This window comes from Chelonia mydas, chromosome 6 (assembly GCF_015237465.2).
Source record: "Chelonia mydas isolate rCheMyd1 chromosome 6, rCheMyd1.pri.v2, whole genome shotgun sequence".
NCBI lineage: Eukaryota > Metazoa > Chordata > Testudines > Cheloniidae > Chelonia > Chelonia mydas.
The window spans coordinates 71,001,015-71,018,975 of record NC_051246.2 but is presented as its reverse complement, the minus strand read 5'-3'; the positions used below and the strand labels follow the sequence as shown (position 1 = coordinate 71,018,975).

At 41.1% G+C, this 17,961-nt stretch overlaps 1 protein-coding gene across 1 annotated transcript in view; it reads right to left on the bottom strand.

The window, feature by feature from the left end:
• The window catches only part of LOC102937323 (cytosolic phospholipase A2 epsilon), a 52,840-nt gene extending 47,731 nt beyond the window's left edge, over positions 1 to 5,109 (bottom strand). Inside the window, exon 1 of the mRNA XM_037900427.2 lies at positions 5,062 to 5,109. The gene's annotated coding sequence lies outside the window, so the exon portion shown is untranslated. The remainder of the gene's footprint in view (positions 1 to 5,061) is intronic.
• Positions 5,110 to 17,961: the final 12,852 nt, after the last annotated feature.

Genomic DNA, 17,961 nt, shown 5'->3' with positions numbered 1-17,961 from the left:
ACCAAAGTCAGCACCTTGAATTGTGCCCAGAAGCAAATAAGAAGCCTGTGCTGGTCCAGGAATATGATATAATATGGTTCCATATAACTGATTCTGCGTAACAGGCAAGCAGCTGCATTCGGTTGAAAGTACTCATATACTTCAGTGAGGAGCACCAGATAAAAGCTCATAGATGAGAGAAAGGAAAAGAGAAGACAGAAGATTAAACAGGCAAAGAATATAGGTGTTCTTCAAGTAGCACCACATACAACACACTGCACTGTCCCAGTCTAGAAGTCACAAAGACAGATTACTGTGACAAGGTCTGGCTCTGCAAGAAGAAACTCCAGACGTGTCATCAGAGAACAGATGACTTTTGTCTAGTTTGCATCCAATTTGGTAGAAATAGTCTTCTGATGATGGCACCCTAAAAACAGAGGGTTCGCTGGCTTTTTTAAAGGTTTCAAAGTAGCAGCCATGTTAGTCTGTATCCGCAAAAAGAACAGGAGTACTTGTGGCACCTTAGAGACTAACAAATTTATTTGAGCATAAGCTTTCGTGGGCTACAGCCCACTTCATTGGATGCGTAGAATGGAACATATAGTAAGAATATATATATATATACACACATACAGAGAACATGAAAAGGTGGAGTAAGAGGCTAATTAATTAAAAGAAGCTATTATCAGCAGGAGAAAAAAAACTTGTAGTGATAATCAAGATGGCCCATTTAGACAGTTGACAAGAAGGTGTGAGGATACTTAACATGGGGAAATAGATTCAATATGTGTGATTACCACTACAAAAGTCAATTATCCAAGTGACATGAAACACAGAGCGAACACATACAAACCACCTAAATTCAGATTATGAGATTATAGCATTTACACAGAAAGTTTAGTATAGTGACAAAGCATCATGTTTAAAGCTTGTCTACATGAGAAAGTGGCATCAGTTTAAATTAAGGCTTAACTTAAACTGGTGCAAAAGGCTATGTGGATACTGTTATATCTGTTTAGGTTGAGCCAACTCACCCTTCTCGTGTAGGCGGGCCCGTGTATAAGAGGCTGCGTCTGCACTATGATGTAGGCGTGAGATTCCCAGCTCACCTACATACGCTTGAGCAAGCTCTCATCTCATCCCAACTAGCGCACTAAAAATAGTAGATTGGCCGCAGTAGCATTGGCACCGGCATTAGTGGCACAAGCTAGCTGCCCCAAGTACAAACCCACCTAAAGCCTGTGGTACCTAGTCGGGGCAATTAGCCCATGCCACTGCGTGGGCCATGTGGCTACACTACTATTCTTAGCACAACAACTCAGATGAGAGCTAGCACAAGTATGTCTATATGAGCTGGGAATCACATCCCTACTTCATAGTGTAGACATACCCAGAGAAACTAATTCACAAAACTAATCATAAAACTATGTTTTGTAGTGCACACTGATAATACTCCAGATGCAAAGAAGGGAAGATAGTAGAAAGGATCTCTAGGAGGACAGAGTTAGGATATTTTGAATACCCTAACTGCAGATGTCCATGTGACCCAGCAATCTGTTGGTGCCAACTGGCAGAGGACACAGGGTGCATAAGCGTTACAAGGAGCACCTGGGTCTGGTATGTGTGTATGGATAATATGTGAGGAGTTATGTATACATACTGAAAATTATATTCTTAAGGTCTGTGACTTGGGGCTGGCCACCAAACAGTGAGAACAGGTTTCTTTCAGCCAGAAGATGTTTATCTATCAGTCTGCCTACATGTGAACTGAGTATTGTATACTCACAATGAATGCCTAAGTACAGCCTGCGCCAAATGCTAATCAAATGATTTCAAAGTCAGCAGGGGAGATCCTAAACAGGAGAACACAAGCAGTGGGTGGTTATTCTGTTTGCAAGCAAGACGATGGCTTTTTGGACTGTCACTGTAGAGACAGAGATAAACTCTGAATCTTTCCACTGAGGAGTCGAGAGGACAGCATGGGGTCTCATGAATGGAAGGTCACAGCCTGACTGTAATACACCAGACCGGATTTTGGGTGAGCTTTGGCTCTATATTACAGGACAATGTCTCGTTAGTTAAGTTCAGGTTTGGATATGCATCTCATGATTTTATTTTATATGTAACCCTTTGTTTCTAATATTTTATTTGCTATCATTTGACTATTTGTCTTTGTTAAATAAACTTATATTTGATTTCTTTATGAACAAATCTAGGTGTCAGGCGTTATGCAGAGCTGTGTTCTCCAGCGAGCGATAAGCTGCAGTGTACTATTCCTTTGGGAACAGAGGATCTGGGAATTCTGTGAGTGTCCAGTGGATCTGGGGCTGGGCACTCCAGGGAGACACTCTGAGCACCAGAGTGTGCCTATTGTTAACCTGTTAAGAGCAAGCAGGGCCTGGGGAGGCCTGGAAGGCCATGCTTATGTTGCCAGAGGCTCTGGGTAACCACCACAGTCCATGCTTTGAAATTTTGGGGGTTCAGCAATTTAATTCTAAATTATTTTAATCTAGTTTAGATCTGCTATGGAGAAGGTCTAGTTTGACCTTCTTCATTGCAGTCTATAGAATTTTACTTTGTGGTTCCCAATCATGCCCAATAACTTGACGCTGAAGGATAGATATCTTTTAGAAAGACATTCAATCTTGATTTAAAGATTTCAAGTGATGACAAATCTACCACATCCTTGGTAATTTGTTCCAGCGGTTAATTACCCTTATATTTATCCTTTGCATTACACCTGCAAATACCCCAGTAAAAATTTGCCCCTTAAGCATACTTTCATTGTTGTAATTGATTGATGTTATTTTGAACAAACTGAATGGTTATTACAGCTGGTCAAACTATTTGTGATGAATTCAGTACCCTTTTTTGAATCAGGTTTCAGAGTAGCAGCCGTATTAGTCTGTATCCGCAAAAAGAACAGGAGTACTTGTGGCACCTTAGAGACTAACAAATTTATTAGAGCATAAGCTTTCGTGGGCTACAGCCCACTTCGTCGGATGCATAGAGTGGAACATATAGTAAGACGATATATACACACACATACAGAGAAGGTGGAAGTTGCCATACAAACTGTAAGAGGCTAATTAATTAAGATGAGCTATTATCAGCAGGAGAAAAAAACTTTTGTAGTGATAATCAAGATGGTCCATTTAGACAGTTGACAAGAAGGTGTGAGGATACTTAACATGGGGAAATAGATTCAATATGTGTAATGACCCAGCCACTCCCAGTCTCTATTCGAACCCAAGTTAATGGAATCTAGTTTGCATATTAATTCAAGCTTAGCAGTTTCTCATTGCAGTCTGTTTTTGAAGCTTTTCTGTTGCAAAATTGCCACCCTTAAGTCTTTTACTGAGTGGCCAGAGAGGTTGAAGTGTTCTCTTATCGTTTTTGATTGTTATGATTCCTGATGTCAGATTAGTGTCCATTTATTCTTTTGCGTAGAGGCTGTCCAGTTTGGCCAATGTACATGGCAGAGGGGCATTGCTGGCACATGGTGGCATATATCACATTGGTAGATGTGCAGATGAACAAGCCCCTGATGGCGTGGCTAATGTGATTAGGTCCTATGATGGTGTCACTTGAATAAATATGTGGACAGAGTTGGCATCGGGCTTTGTTGCAAGGATAGGTTCCTGGGTTAGTGTTTTTGTTGAGTTCTATGCAAACAAATCCAGATGTGTGTGTGTGTATTCATTATTTAGACATATACATATAGGCTAAAATTGTTCAGTGAAATACCAATTTTCTCTGAGTATTCATTATTTGTGTTGCATGATTCGTTATCAAAGTCAAATGGCATTATTTCTGCTCCACAACTGGATGTCTCAAACTTTTTAAACAGTAGAATAACAAAATTCCAGCATGACTTTTCAGATAATCATTTGTGAAACTTACAGAATTCATAAATATTTTCAATAATATCAGCTGACCATCCACCAAATGAACAACTTGTGATTCACAAGAAACCAAACTGATATTTCCACTCACAAATCAGGGTTTTGTTATTAGTACAATAGCTGTATTGCAACATTTAACAGCACAGATTTTCTCAGACTTTTTAACTGCATAGAATGTGGAAACAAATGTCCCTAGGTTTCCAGGGTCCTCAGTAACGTTCTATTTTGTATACCATTGCTGAACCTGAATTAGATCTTCATTTAAATCCCTCTTATTCAGTTTTGAGCTGACTACAGCATTACTGCACAGACAGACAGCAAACAGTGTAATAGAGGGTATGTCTACACTTTCAGCTGGGGGTGTGATTCCCTGCTTAAGGAGACATACCAGTGCTAGCTCTGACCAAGCTCATGTGCTGAAAACACGCTAGCTGCCCCAAGTTCATGTCTGTCCAAGATGTTAGGCATGGACTCCGGCCAGCTAGTCCCTCCTGCCACTTGCACTGCAACAACTACACTATTTTTAGCGCACTAGCTCAATCAGAGATAGTGTGGGTATGTCTCCTCACCCTGGGAATCGCACCCCAGCAGAATTCTCACCAGTGTCACTGATAAGTAAAAAATGGATCTATCACTGACTTCCTAGGAATCCCAGAAGCAATACTGATGTATCCAAAATATCCTCCTCCCTCTGAAGCCCTTTGTTATGCTGGTTTTCCTTCCAGAAGAGCTGAGGGTGACCAAATATCCTGGAAATCGAGGTTTAAGCACCCAAAAGTCATTTAAGCACCATGTCATGAAAGTAATACACGTGATCAGAGATGACTCTATTGAAGCTGATGAGGTGGCATCTACTTACACCACTGCTGAATGTGACTCAGAGTCAGTAACAAGAAATATTTTCGAGAAGAAATTCCACCTTTTATGAGGAATAAAGGTAACGAGAGGGGGGACATTTTCCATGCATCAAATCAAATGCAAAGAGAAATACAGAGAGCAATTTTCAAATTCCCAAAATGAAATAAGATGTTTCAAATGCTAAACCCAAGGAAGTTTCACCCACGAAACTTGAATTGTTGTCACGAGTTGTCAATTTAAATTGATATGCGATTATGTCCCAACCTTTCCTCCCTTCAGCTATACGAGCCTGGTTTTGAAATCCTCTAATTTACAGTACCTTAAATTCAGTATTCTCCTGCGCTGCACAGTGACTCCCATGCTTAGTTTTGACATTTCCCAAAGGATTTGTTTTAATGTTTAGATCCTGAAAAGAGAAGGGGAAAAAATAAAAACATTGTCAAGCTTTATCATGAGTTCATAGCTGCTGAACCCCCAAATTGGAATGGCTGTTCATTATGACCCACTATGTTTCAGTACTCACAATGGTGTCCCTACCACCTGGTCATTTTGCACAAACATGCTTTAATTGGCATAAGTGGGGTGCAAACCCCATGTAAGTGCCACCCTTTTCTATGAAACAATGGAGGAAGACTCCTCTCAGCTGTGGGACATCAAAGCAACCACAAACCTGCTTCCTGTAGACTAACCCTGCAATAAAGTTTTGCTTTTTATCTCAAATCTCAGTTCTGTGCTTCCTACTTCCTCTACTTATATTTAAAATAAAAATAAAAATGATGAAAAATGCAAAACAAAACAACACAGATGAGCTGAATTCCTAATCGCTCTCTCTTCTTTTGTTTCCCTTCCTCTTCTTTCCCCATCGCCTGGTACCATGTCTCGTTTAGACATCAAGGATGAAATCTTAGCTGCATTGAAGTCAATGTAAATTTTGCCCTTGATTTCAGTGAAGCCAGGATTTCACTCTTCAGGCTGGGACATATTGTCTTGCTTCCTATCTGGAAAGAATCCTGCACAGCAGCTGGTACATAAATACTATAATAAGGCAGGACTCGTACTACCTGCTTTGTGCTGTACACATCTGAATTCAAACCTTAAACAAATTTGGTGATAGGGCTTTCTTACCTGAGATGAACTGGCACATGCTGCCTTTTTGGTCTCTGTTGCAAGCAAGTCATATGTTACTACTGGCACATGAGCCGGCAGTGGCTCCTGAAACATGTTTGCAGTCTTTACACTGGTAGGAGTCAGTGAGAAGTTGTTTTATAAATTGACTTACAGCTCCACCCATCTCATCCCTGCAAGGAACGATGGCCTCTCCCAGCCTCCTCCCACTACTATAGAGTGTGATTGAATGCACTGGATGACTGTAAACTGGGAAGATTTATTTTGCAGCTATATTGGGCAATAGAGCCAGTAGGAAATTTTCCAATGGAATTTTTTTCGACTGTAAAATGCTGATTTGTCAGAATGGAAATGGTCTGCAGAACCATCTTGTTTTCAGCAAAATTTGGACAGAAATCATGCAGGTTTCTGCGGGAAATCTACCTGGTTTCCTGAAATCTGAGCTGTCTCCTCTGCAGCCCACGTGGTGGGCTGCCAGTGGAACTAGGACCCTGGGGGGATACATCTAGTACAGCAAGTGGCAGCCTGCAGCAGCAAGTCCCAGAGTCTGGGTTGAAAGACTCGGGCTCGGGCTCGGGCTCGGGCTCTTGAAAATAGCAGTACAAACGCAGCAGCTCGGGCTGGAGCTCAGGTTCCGAAGCCTAGCGAGGGGTTGGGCTTCCAAGCTCCAGCCCAAGCATGAGTCTGTGCAACTATTTTTTGCATCATAGTGCAAGCCCAAGTCCATGGACCAAAGCACTGAGACTTATTGCTGCAGGCTGCCACTTGCTGTGTAGACGTACCCTTGAAGCCCTGTTCTTTGGACTTGCAGGCTCCTGGCTTCTCAGCATCCCACAAGGTGGGCATCTGGAGCCCTGGGCAGCTTGGGAGCCTGGGAAACATTTCACAAAGCTCAATACAAACGGGATTGTTTGCTTTCTTTCCAAACCCAATTTCACAACCCCCTATTCCACAGGGAATATTGAAATTTTAAGTTTTCATTCTGATGTGGAAAGAAAATTTCTCCAACATTTTCAAATTTCCCACAAAACGGGAATTCCAGGCTCCAAGCAGCTCTAGCAGGCATGGGAGACCAGACCAAAAGGGTCCCCCATTCTTTGTAAAGCACTTTTAATCTAATAAGATCTGAAAAACCTTCTCTCGGTGTCTGCATGTGTCTGTAGAACGAAATGCAGCTATCTTTGTTGTGGAGCGAGTTAAACAACCTCCCACCACCCCAGTACTCAGAATAGAGGAGGGGAAATTTAGGCTGAGTACGTTTGGTCAAATCTCTACTAGACCGAAAGGGCAGGTAAATGAATAACATCGAAGCAGACAGAAGCTCAGTTTTTAAGGTCTCCACAGAAAGGCAATGTAGTAGGATCAGGTTTTACGAAGCAGGAATTAATAATTATTATTATTATTATTATTTTATTTTGCAGGAGGCCTGTTAGCTAAAGTAAATTCAATAAAAAAAATTAAGCTATATGCAGTTTCAGGTTTATTAGAAGGTTCTTGTTCAACCAAAAGAACACAAACAAAAAGATCCACCACAATCTCTGGGCATATGCAATTTCAATTAAAAAGAAAAAGCCTTCTTCACAGACAGAACTCTCTATTAACCCAGTACGTTCTTCTGCTTCTAGAGTTCCTTGCCTTGGCAGCTAGGCAGGCATGCATACCTACATACATAGATCTCACTATCCAGTATAAAAGTAGCCAAGCCATCCACCTGTTTAAGCTTCGCAGCACTCTAGGTTCAGCTGCACCTGATTGCCTCAGCTCATGGACACTCCCAGCAGAACCTGTAAGAACTCCTGCTGGAACTGAACTCAAAAACAGCCAGGCCATAATCTGACTTTGTGGGGCTTCCCTATAGGGGCACTACAAAGACAGAGTGCCCCGTGATTGTGGAGCACCCTCCAGGAGGAAACAAAGACCTGTGCTCCGATTATAGGCAGTTGACCAGGTATCCCCAGGTTGGTCAGTCCGGTAGAATGTCAGTGGACATAGCAACATATGCACTGAAACCCTGATGAGCTGGCTAGCCTGTCCACTGTGTTAAAATCAGTGGGAGCTGGGTGTATAGGAGCTTTTGAAAATCCCAGTAGGTGCCTACCTGCATCTTTAGGTGCCTAGATACCTTTAAAAACCTGGCTCTACAGCCCTGGCCCTGACATAAGTAAATGAAGCATACAGGTTGAGTGCCACATCCATCACAGCTAAGATCACGCAAAAACCCTGGTTGCAGCCCTAGCACAGGGGCAATTAAATAGACCAGACAAGGGTATGGCCATGTCCTTCATAGTTAGGCCAGCACACTCACATATCACATGCAAGTACTGTGTGTAAATATGAGAAGAGAAAAGTTAATTTTAAATCTTCCCCCAGCTTTTAATTTACAATATACAATTTCTAGCAGTTATTTCTGAGGCAAAGCCTGACTAGAGATTTGGTAAAAGAATGGGTTTTAAAAGTCCAAAACATTCCCAAATCCTAGTGATCCAGCGTGTCCTAATTGCACAAGATGCTTCTACTCTCTCCCTGGGAGAATTAAAGACTCCGTTGGCTTGCGCTGTGCCTCTGAGGCTATGTCTACACTTGGAGATGGGGGTTCCCAGCTTGAGTAGACACCCTCATGCTAGTTTTCAAGCATGCTAAAAACAGAAGTGTACCCATGGGCTCACAGGCAGTGGCAAGCTAAAGCAAGGGCTACCCGCTCTGAGTACAAACCCACCCAGACCCAGTGGATGTGTATGCAGGGTGGCTAGCCCAGACCCCTGCCCATGCCACCACAGCTACCCTACTATAAGCTAGCGCTAGTATGGCTACTCGAGCTGGGAATCGCACCCCTAGCTCCAAGTGTAGATGTAGCCTGAGAGAGAGTGGGGGCTAGGGTGACTTTAAGCCACCTTGGCACCTTCCTGATCCTGCACTGGGCTCAGCTGCGGCCTCTGGCGTAATTTAGATAACTCTGGAGGCCCGTCTAAGATATGGCAGGCTGTCTGCAGCTGCCTAAAATACCGCCGCTGTGCCCGTGACATGCTCCTCCAGCACCAGCCCCACACTCACTATGCTTCCCGTGACAGTACTTAGAAGCTGGCCCTCAGAAGGCAGCCTTGTGACAAGGGTAGGAACAAAGAGCAAGTGCAGGCTATGAGTGAATTTTGCAAGAAACAAATAGGCTGAAATACATTTGAATGAAACAGGCCTTGAATACTCTTCAGTAATGAACACACTGGGAAAAATCCAAGTCTGTTCACGAATGCTGCCTGAAAAGAAAAAGATGAAATTCTCTAAATATTAGTTTGCCACAAATAGTTCCCTCATCTCTAATATATTTCAGTTTCCTCTCCATGTCTTGTATCATTACCATTTATCATCCGTAACTCTGAAGAACAGTAGCAATTTGTTTTAAAAGATATATGGACATATTTCTGTTTGCTCCCCAGAGACGCTGAGCACCAGCAGCTCCTGTTGACTTTAATGGGTGTTGTGGAAACTCAACACCTTTGAAAACCTGGCCTGATCCAAAGCTTATTGAAGCAAATTCAAATCTTTCCACTGACTACAATTAGCTTTGGATCAGGCCCTTAATGACTATCCCTCAGCATCCAACCAAGAGTGCAGGTCCAATCTAGCAAAGTACTTAAGTACATCTTAACTTTAAATTCAAGTCCTGTTGTTTAAATGCTTTGCCAGATTGGGGGTTTAATAGTCTTCTCAGTGCCTCCTCAAACACATAAATATTGAATAATTATAAACAAAGAGGCACAGCATATCCATAGCACTGAGTTTATGCAATTTCTTTGGATTCTTGTCTATATCTTGTAAAACTGCCTTTTCTAGCCCTTCCAGGAAGCCTGAAAAAGACATTATAAACCAGCATCATATCTTTACCTTGGAATCTGTTAATATCATTGATGACAACTTATAAAATGCTGCTGAAGTATTTTTGACACTTCTAAAATGACCTCTCCCGTTATTTCTAATGCAGATAGAATCTCAATTAAAAATCCTTTAAATTATTAACACGATTACAGAACTCTTTTCACTTGCTTCATTGGCCTCTGTTGTACTGAATCTTGTTCTTTTTAAAGTATATATGTTTACCTATAAATACAGAGATCAATGTGTATCCACAACAAATACGTGAGTACTTTTTAGGTATGACTGATACCAATCAGTCAATGAACTGCAATCTAAGGAAAATCCGAGTAGTCTGTGGATCTGAATTGGTCATTCAACAGAACACTTTGGTCCCTCCTTATGGTAAAAGTTATACAAATATCTTTCAAAAAATATTAAGGCACTTGGAATGGCATCTGTTTTTCCTGTTGTCTTTTCTGTTTGATTATCGTACGCAATGCCTGAAGACAGGTTTCAGAGTAGCAGCCGTGTTAGTCTGTGTTCGCAAACAGCTCAGAAGTGAGCTGTAGCTCACGAAAGCTTATGCTCAAATAAATTGGTTAGTCACTAAGGTGGCACAAGTACTTCTTTTCTTTTTGCGAATGCCTGAAGAGTTAGCCATCTGTTATTCTGCATGTTGTAGCTGGTCAGAATCATCAGCTTGTCAAAATGCTCTTCCTTTTACTGAAAGCTTTTTTAGACAATAAGGAGGAAAGCAACTGGTCCTGAGCTGTGTGCCCCACTCACTAAGTCCAGGGACAGTACAATGTATTCAGAACTGCCTGCCCTGGCTGAGGGAAGCTGTAATGATGTTGACAACAAGCCAGATAGCACTGTCTCTCCCCCTTTCCCACTCCACCTCCTCTTCCTTGTCATGCTATTTCCCTGTTTCTGATAGTGCTATCCTTACGTCTCTCTTTCCTGGGGACTTGTAGCAGCAGCAGTGCCATTCTTGCCCATAAATCTCACGCTGTCACTGCCAGCAGCTGCCCAAGTCAGGCTGTGAACATGTGCCCGAACTTCCAGTTGTACATGTTACACAAGTTCACTGAACAAAAAAGTGTGGTGCCCTTGATCAGCTGTCTACCACATAGGCTTGGCCCTTTCTTTTCAGTTTTTAGTTTGTTTAAAGTTTCCCAGGAATTGATCTGTGCTTATTACAAAAATTTTAAAAGTGATCATCAATGTAAACAATTAATGTCACAGTTTTCTGGGTAAATATCGGGCTTAGTATTAGGGGAACTGGAGGACAGAACAGCATTCAAGTACTTCTGCCATGGCAGCTCAGTAACCTGGACAGCCCATCTCTTCTTCCAGAGCAAGCCTGGAAGCAGAAGAGGTGGAGGAGGCAAGGGCTTCATCTCATCATGCTTCCCTCTCCATCACTTCTGCTTCCTGGAGCCACTATCTTTCCTTCCAGAGCAGGGAGTCAGGTCCAGGGGGATCCCCCTAGGGTCTGCCCAGGTTACCAAGCCACCGTCTTTCCTTCTAGAGTTGGGACCAGGGTTCAGGGAGTTCCAGCACTTCCAGGTGAAAAACTGGTAACAACCAAATAATAGCTTGTGCAAAACCCAGGACATTTTCAGTAAAAAATAAATAAATAAATAAAAACAGTAAAATCTTAAAACAAAGGTCCTTAGACATAGACTACAGAAGAAATACCAGGCCACCTCCATTGGCTCTGAATGGAGGCAGTAGTGAGGGGACCAGAACTGTGTAATGCAGCACACTTGCATCAAGAGAAAGAGCATCCTCACTCAGCTAACTCAGCCCTGTCATTCATGTAGCCAGACTTCCATCACCTAGATTCCTGGAGCTGGGAAATGAGGATCCAAGGATGGAGCTACAGAGCTTGCAAATCTTGTAAGGGCAAAGATACCCAGCCAGTTAATCACTGTCTTTGCGTTACTGAATTTTGTACAGAAAACTGAAAGTGTTGAACAGTTTTATTATCAAGTGTGCCAGCAAATATGGGAACAAATTGGAAGGGGCAGGGAGGTAGCAGAGAGAGAATTCAGTGAGTCAACCTGAGGCCTTACTGGCGATGGATGGGACACCCGTGACCTTGGCAATATACCCAGTGATAGCATGGAATCTAGTGCACATGACAAAGTCAGTGTTTAACGCTAGAAGGAACCACCAAACCATCTAGTCTGATCTCCTGCATATCACAAGCCACCAACTCCACCCAGCACCCACATATTAAACCCAACAACCCAAATTAGACCAAAGAATTACAGTTCACAGGAAACTAAACTAATATGTCTGTCTAGTTATGTCTGTCAGCTTAGAAAGCACCAGCCACAAGAGTGATTGGCCAGAGCTCAGTATTTCCCTACTTACTGACCACATCTGCTTTCTGCTGAGCATGTATTGAAGGCATACCTGTGAGGTGGAGAACTCTCATCCCCATATGGGAGGTCTCTGCCTCACAGAGGTCAAAAGTCACAATCCTCGCTTACATTAGCACACTATTCTAATGCTTTTCTTATCATCCAGTTACCTACAACTGTTCTCCCACAGAGGATAGTTAGCACAGACGGGAATGTGGCATCCTCCCATATTGGACTATGAGCATCTACTATTTCTCAAGGTCCACCTCCCTCTTTTGGCTTTTAAATATCAACTTTGGGCTTTTATGAGTTCTTTAAGTGTCATTCCTAGCCTAAGTTGTGCTGTGCCCAATGCCCACTCAAGACTGCATATGTCTATCTGCTGATATTTCAGCCTTTGCATTCATGAAGGGGCACAGTGCAAAAGAAGACAGTCCCACACTTATCATGAAATATGGTAAGTATATGAATAAAATCTCAGGACTGGCTGACTTCTTCTCTCCTTTCTGTCTGCACTTGTGAAGCTGGGCAAGTTACATATCTTTTAGCTCATCCTGCTCATGAGGTATGTATGTGCTGAATTTCTTTTGCCTGACTGCCAATGCAGTGCTGCCTGCTGCCCATCTTCTAGCCACTTCCAGTCACATACTTCTGTCACTGTTGTGCCATCCTTAATCTGGGTACCCCCTGCATCTTTGTCACTATTCTCATGAAGGAGACACTTGTAATTTATAAAAATAGAACAATGCTCACTTCTCTTGCACTTTGCCTTTTCTTGTGTCTTCTCACTCCCCTGCCCATCACCCCTCAGCTTTTAGCCTTTTTAGTTCCAGATTTAAGTTTCTCCTAAGATTCCTGAATATCTTCCTAATAATGGCGTTCCCAGAGACCTGATCATCATTTGAATATTAAGATAGTCACACTTCCCTAATGCCTGCTTTCACTGGTGTAGCCTTGTTACATTTTACCTGTAATATAAGGAGACACCTGAGTGTTATAACCCTGAACTGTCATAAGGTGGCAGCTGTCCCCTGTCTCTGCCTCATCTACTATAAATCTCTCTCCAGATCTGATTTGGAAATCTCTCCCACCCCAATCCCTTTCCTACTCTTCTTAATTTCTCTGTCCTGTTTGCCATTCATTTCTGTAAGAGTTTTGGATGCAATATGTATGAACATCAGTTGCATTTTTAAAGACCATTACTGTTGTGCTTAATCATGCTGATGTGTGTTCACCTGCCCTTTAAAGCTAAATAGCTACTACTCAGGGTTAGAAATGGGCAGTAGGAGGGCTATAATGTAAGTAAGCATCTTAAATCCAGAGACCTGGGATATGAACGGGTGTGGTGGCAACTCCGGCATTATGCAATATCAAATCAAGCAGAGCTGCATTAAAACCCAGCAGCTGCCTTTCATCTTTTACTGGAAGTTGCCTGCTTTACCAGATGCCAAAACACAACTGATTTCATCACAGTAGCAAGATTAAAAATGCAAATGAATCATCATAAGACTATGCAAAATATTTTCAATAAATGATGAAACTACTCAAAATTTCCATATTTTGTAACAATTTCAATGATTTTTTGCTTTAAAATACAGTAGGCCCATTCTGAGTTAAGCTTGACTTTGAAATTCAAGGTTCCAAATTTGGCTGATTATGTTTCAGATGTGAAAATACATTAAGCTGGGGGGGGGGGGGGTTGGAGGAAGGGGAGAAACAAACTTCATAGATCAGAATTGCCTGAAATAATGAGTGAAAACTGTTTGAAATGTATTTTCAATATTTTTCACCATTTAGCACAGCCTTAACCACTATTTGAAAAACTTTAATGACATTTCAAAAGTTTGATTTTTTTTAAGTTTATGCTGCTTTTAAAAAAACTGCATACAGTTTTCATGAAAACTTTTGGCAACAATATTTAATCTACATATTGATCATTTTTGAGCAGCTCTATAAATTAGTACTAGTGAAGACTCCTTGCTTCTTGAACAGGAATCAGTGGGCAGGACTGCCTTGCATGCCCTCCACGCAGGGCTACAGCCCCTTCCCTGTACAATTGCCAGAGCTGATTGAAAGCAGGGAAACAGGCTACATCACCCTCTACTCACGCACATCCACTTACCATCAGTAAACAGACAAGAAGGATTTTAATATAGCTTTCAGATTCCTTTGTTAAAGATTCAAGTCAGGAAATGAAAAATATCAAACTTCTCATAGTAGTGTTGACTTAAATCTGGTGTACACACAAAATTGCACTGGTTTAACTAAAGATGTGATGTTAAACCATTTTAGTTAAAACTTGTCAACTTTATGTGTGAGCACCCACATTTTCAGTTTGTTATGTATTGCAGAGTTCTGTATTGACAAAGCATAACTGCCTCAGAGAAACGGTCACTGGAAAAACTAGGTTTCAGCAGGTGGGGAGGCGTGGGATGGAGCTGTTGGAAAGTGAGAAGGTGTGGTAGGCAGTTTGGAACTGTGAAATAAACTCTTTAGTTTGATGTTTCTGCTTAACATGGTCAATATTAACAATGCTATCATTAGTATTACTATTGTTAATATTATTAATAATGACATTTAAAAGTCATCTATATATTTCAGAGTTAGCACCTCATCACCTACTTGAGATGACCAGAGCAGTTCACACTTCTCAGAGCTATCATTTCAGGCTGTCTGAAGACTCAGGGCTCGTCTACACATATAGTTGTTCCTGATTAACTTCACGTGTAAACACTCTTATTCCAGATTATGAGAGTCACACATTAGGAATTGAGCAAATCATTGGGTTTTCAGTTCAGTTGCCAAATTTGGGGGGGGACCGCTAGGAAAACAGTCTGATTTTTTTTTGTTTTTTTGTTTTTGTTTTTGTTGTTTTCTTGCCACAGCAAGAAACAGAAATTTTTTGTTTTGGATAGAAACAAAAAATACACTACACAAATACAAAACAAAACAAAAAACCCAAAATGAAACTACGTTTTATCTCCTCTTTCATTTTGTTTAGTTTTCATGGTGGGTTTTGATCCAAATAAATGTTTTTCAGTTTCTCATTTTGTTTGGGGGTTTTTTCACACTTTAAAAAAATATGTACAGTTAAATTCCTAAATGAAAGGTAATAGGTAGAATCCTCAAGTTTTTAAGAGCCACCTCTCTAGTTATCAATATACAGTGCAGGCAAATGTTTTACTTGTCACAGATCTAGCAAGTGCTCTAATAAGTCTACAAACGGCTAGAAAGTTTAATTATTGTTTCACAGGTATATCTGCAGGCCAAGAAAGGAAATACAAGAGAAGAGGGTATTTCTTGTTGGGTCTGTAACTACTATTTGCCAAATACTTCTTCTCTCACTTCATTTCAGATCTTTCCACAGCAGATATTACTTTGCTGATTGCTAAACTGATTTCTGCTGTAGCTTCCCATGTTAATATTAATTTCACAGGAGGAGAAGTTCTTTATCAAGAATCTGTGTGTCTCTTCCTCAGTTTGCCTCTTGGTCTTTTCCCATTCCATGCTTTCTTTGGGAGCCTATTATCCATGGGAAGGTGCAGATGTGCTTCCGTAGAGATTGCTTCGAATTGTTTGAGCAATCTCTTTGTGCATGATTTTATCTTGCCATTTTATGTGCGTAACAGCTTGAAGCAGCCATTTGTGAAATATTTTCCAGTTCTTCAATGTGCAGGTGCTAACTTGCCTGTATTTTGTAAAGAAAGGCAAGAATGACTATAGCATGACAAACATAGACCTTGGTAATGTTTTGAGTGATATTCTGCTGTGTCTAACCCAGATGGTACAATTTTCAGAATGAAAAATAGGTCATGAGAAATTCCAAAATTTTTGGGGAAAAATTCTGTTTTAGAACAAAAAGGAAAAGTTTTGAAATTTCCTGTGGCAAGAAATTTAAAAAAAAAATCATTTTGAAATAATCAAAAGGAAATTCCCTCTGAGAGCCCAAGCTCCAAGGTTCCTGGCTCAGCAGTGGCTCCCAGGGCTTCCACATTCCCAACTCGACATTCCAAGACCAGCAGGGACCACTATGACCAATGATAGAACTTCCTGAATAGAACTTCCCCAAAATAAGTCTTAAAGCACATCTTTTAGAAAAAATCCAATCTTGATTTAAAAATGGCCAGTGATGGCAAATCCATCACAACCCTTGGTGAATTGTTCCAGTGGTTAATTATCCCCATTCAGGTACTTCTAGAGTCTAGACTAATCAAGTCACTCTTTAACCTTCTCTTTGTTAAGCTAAATAGATTTAGCTCTTTGAGTCTATCACTACAAGGCATGTTTTCTAATTCTTTAATCATTCATGTGGCTCTTCTCTGAACCCTGTCCAGTTTTTTTCAACATCGCCTTTGAATTGTGGGCACCAGAACACAATATTCCAGAAGTGGTCACACCAATGCCAAATACAGAAGTCAAATAACTTCTCTACTCCCACTCGATATTCACTTGTTTAGGCATCCAAGGATCACATTAGTCTTTTTAGCCACAGCATCACACTCAGAGCTTATGTTCAGCTGATTATCCTCCGCGACTCCCAAATCTTTTTCAGAGTCATTGCTTCCCAAGGTGGAGTCCCCCATTCTGTAAATATGGCCTACATTCTTTCTTCCTAGATGTATACATTTAGTCATTTAAAAAGTGTATTGTTTGCTTGTGACTGGCTTACCAAGCAATCCAGATGCTCTGTAGCAGTGACTTGTCTGCTTCATTGTTTACCACTCCCCCAATTTTTGTGTCATTTGCAAACGTTATCAGTGATGGTTTCATGTTTTCTTTCAGGTCATTAATAAAAATGTCAAATAGAGTAGGGCCAAGAACAGATCCCTGCAGGAACCCACTAGAAACACACCCATCCAATGACAATTCCCTTTACAATTACATTTTAAGATGTATCAGTTAGCCAACTTTCAATCCATTTAATGTGTGGCATGTTAATTTTATATCTTTTTTTTAAATCAAAATGTCATGTAGTACCAATTCAAATGCCTTCCAGAAGTCTAAGTATATTACATCAACATTACTGCCTTCATCAGACAAACTGTAATCTCATCAAAAATAATATTAAGTTAGTTTGACAGAATCTGTTATGCATAAACCTATATTGACTGGCATTCATTACATTACCCTCTTTTAATTCTTGATTAATCGAGTCCTGTATCAGCCATTCCATTATCTTCCCCAGGATCAATGTCATACTGTCATGCCTATGATTACCCAAGTCATCTCATTTACTGTGTTTAAATATTAGCACAACATGAGCTTCTTCCAGTATCCTGGAACTTTCCCAGTGTCCCAAGGATTATTGAAAAATCAACATTTATGGTGCAGTGAGCTCCTCAGCCACCTCTTCTAAAATTCTTGGCTTCAAGTTACCTGGGCCTGCTGATTTTAAAGCGTCTAACTTTAGTAGCTGCTGTTTAACATCCTCCCAATGTACTAATGGAACAGAAAGAGTGTTATCATCATCATCATGATATAAGGCTGGAAGGCCTGGAACTCCTAGAGCCTCTGACCCTGGAGTAGACCACATGGCCACTTGTCATGGACTCTGGAAGCCCTGAGGTCCCAAATCAAAGGCAGTCTACCTGGCAGGCTGCCGAGGAGCCAGGCAGGTGAGCTGGCAGGAAATCAGGAGGGTTTCAAAACCTGCCTATGTTCCATTGAAAGAGTCATTGAAATCTGCACATTCCTGCAAAAGATTTTGATTTCAGTGAATCAGCATTTTCAGATGAAAAAAATGTTCCATTGGAAAGTTTCTGACCAGCTCTAAAAACAGGTCTTATATAAGTGTACCTTGACCAATGAGGCACTTATATTCCCTGGTTATGAGGCACATCAATTTTTGAGCACCAGAGGCAAAGTCATTGCCT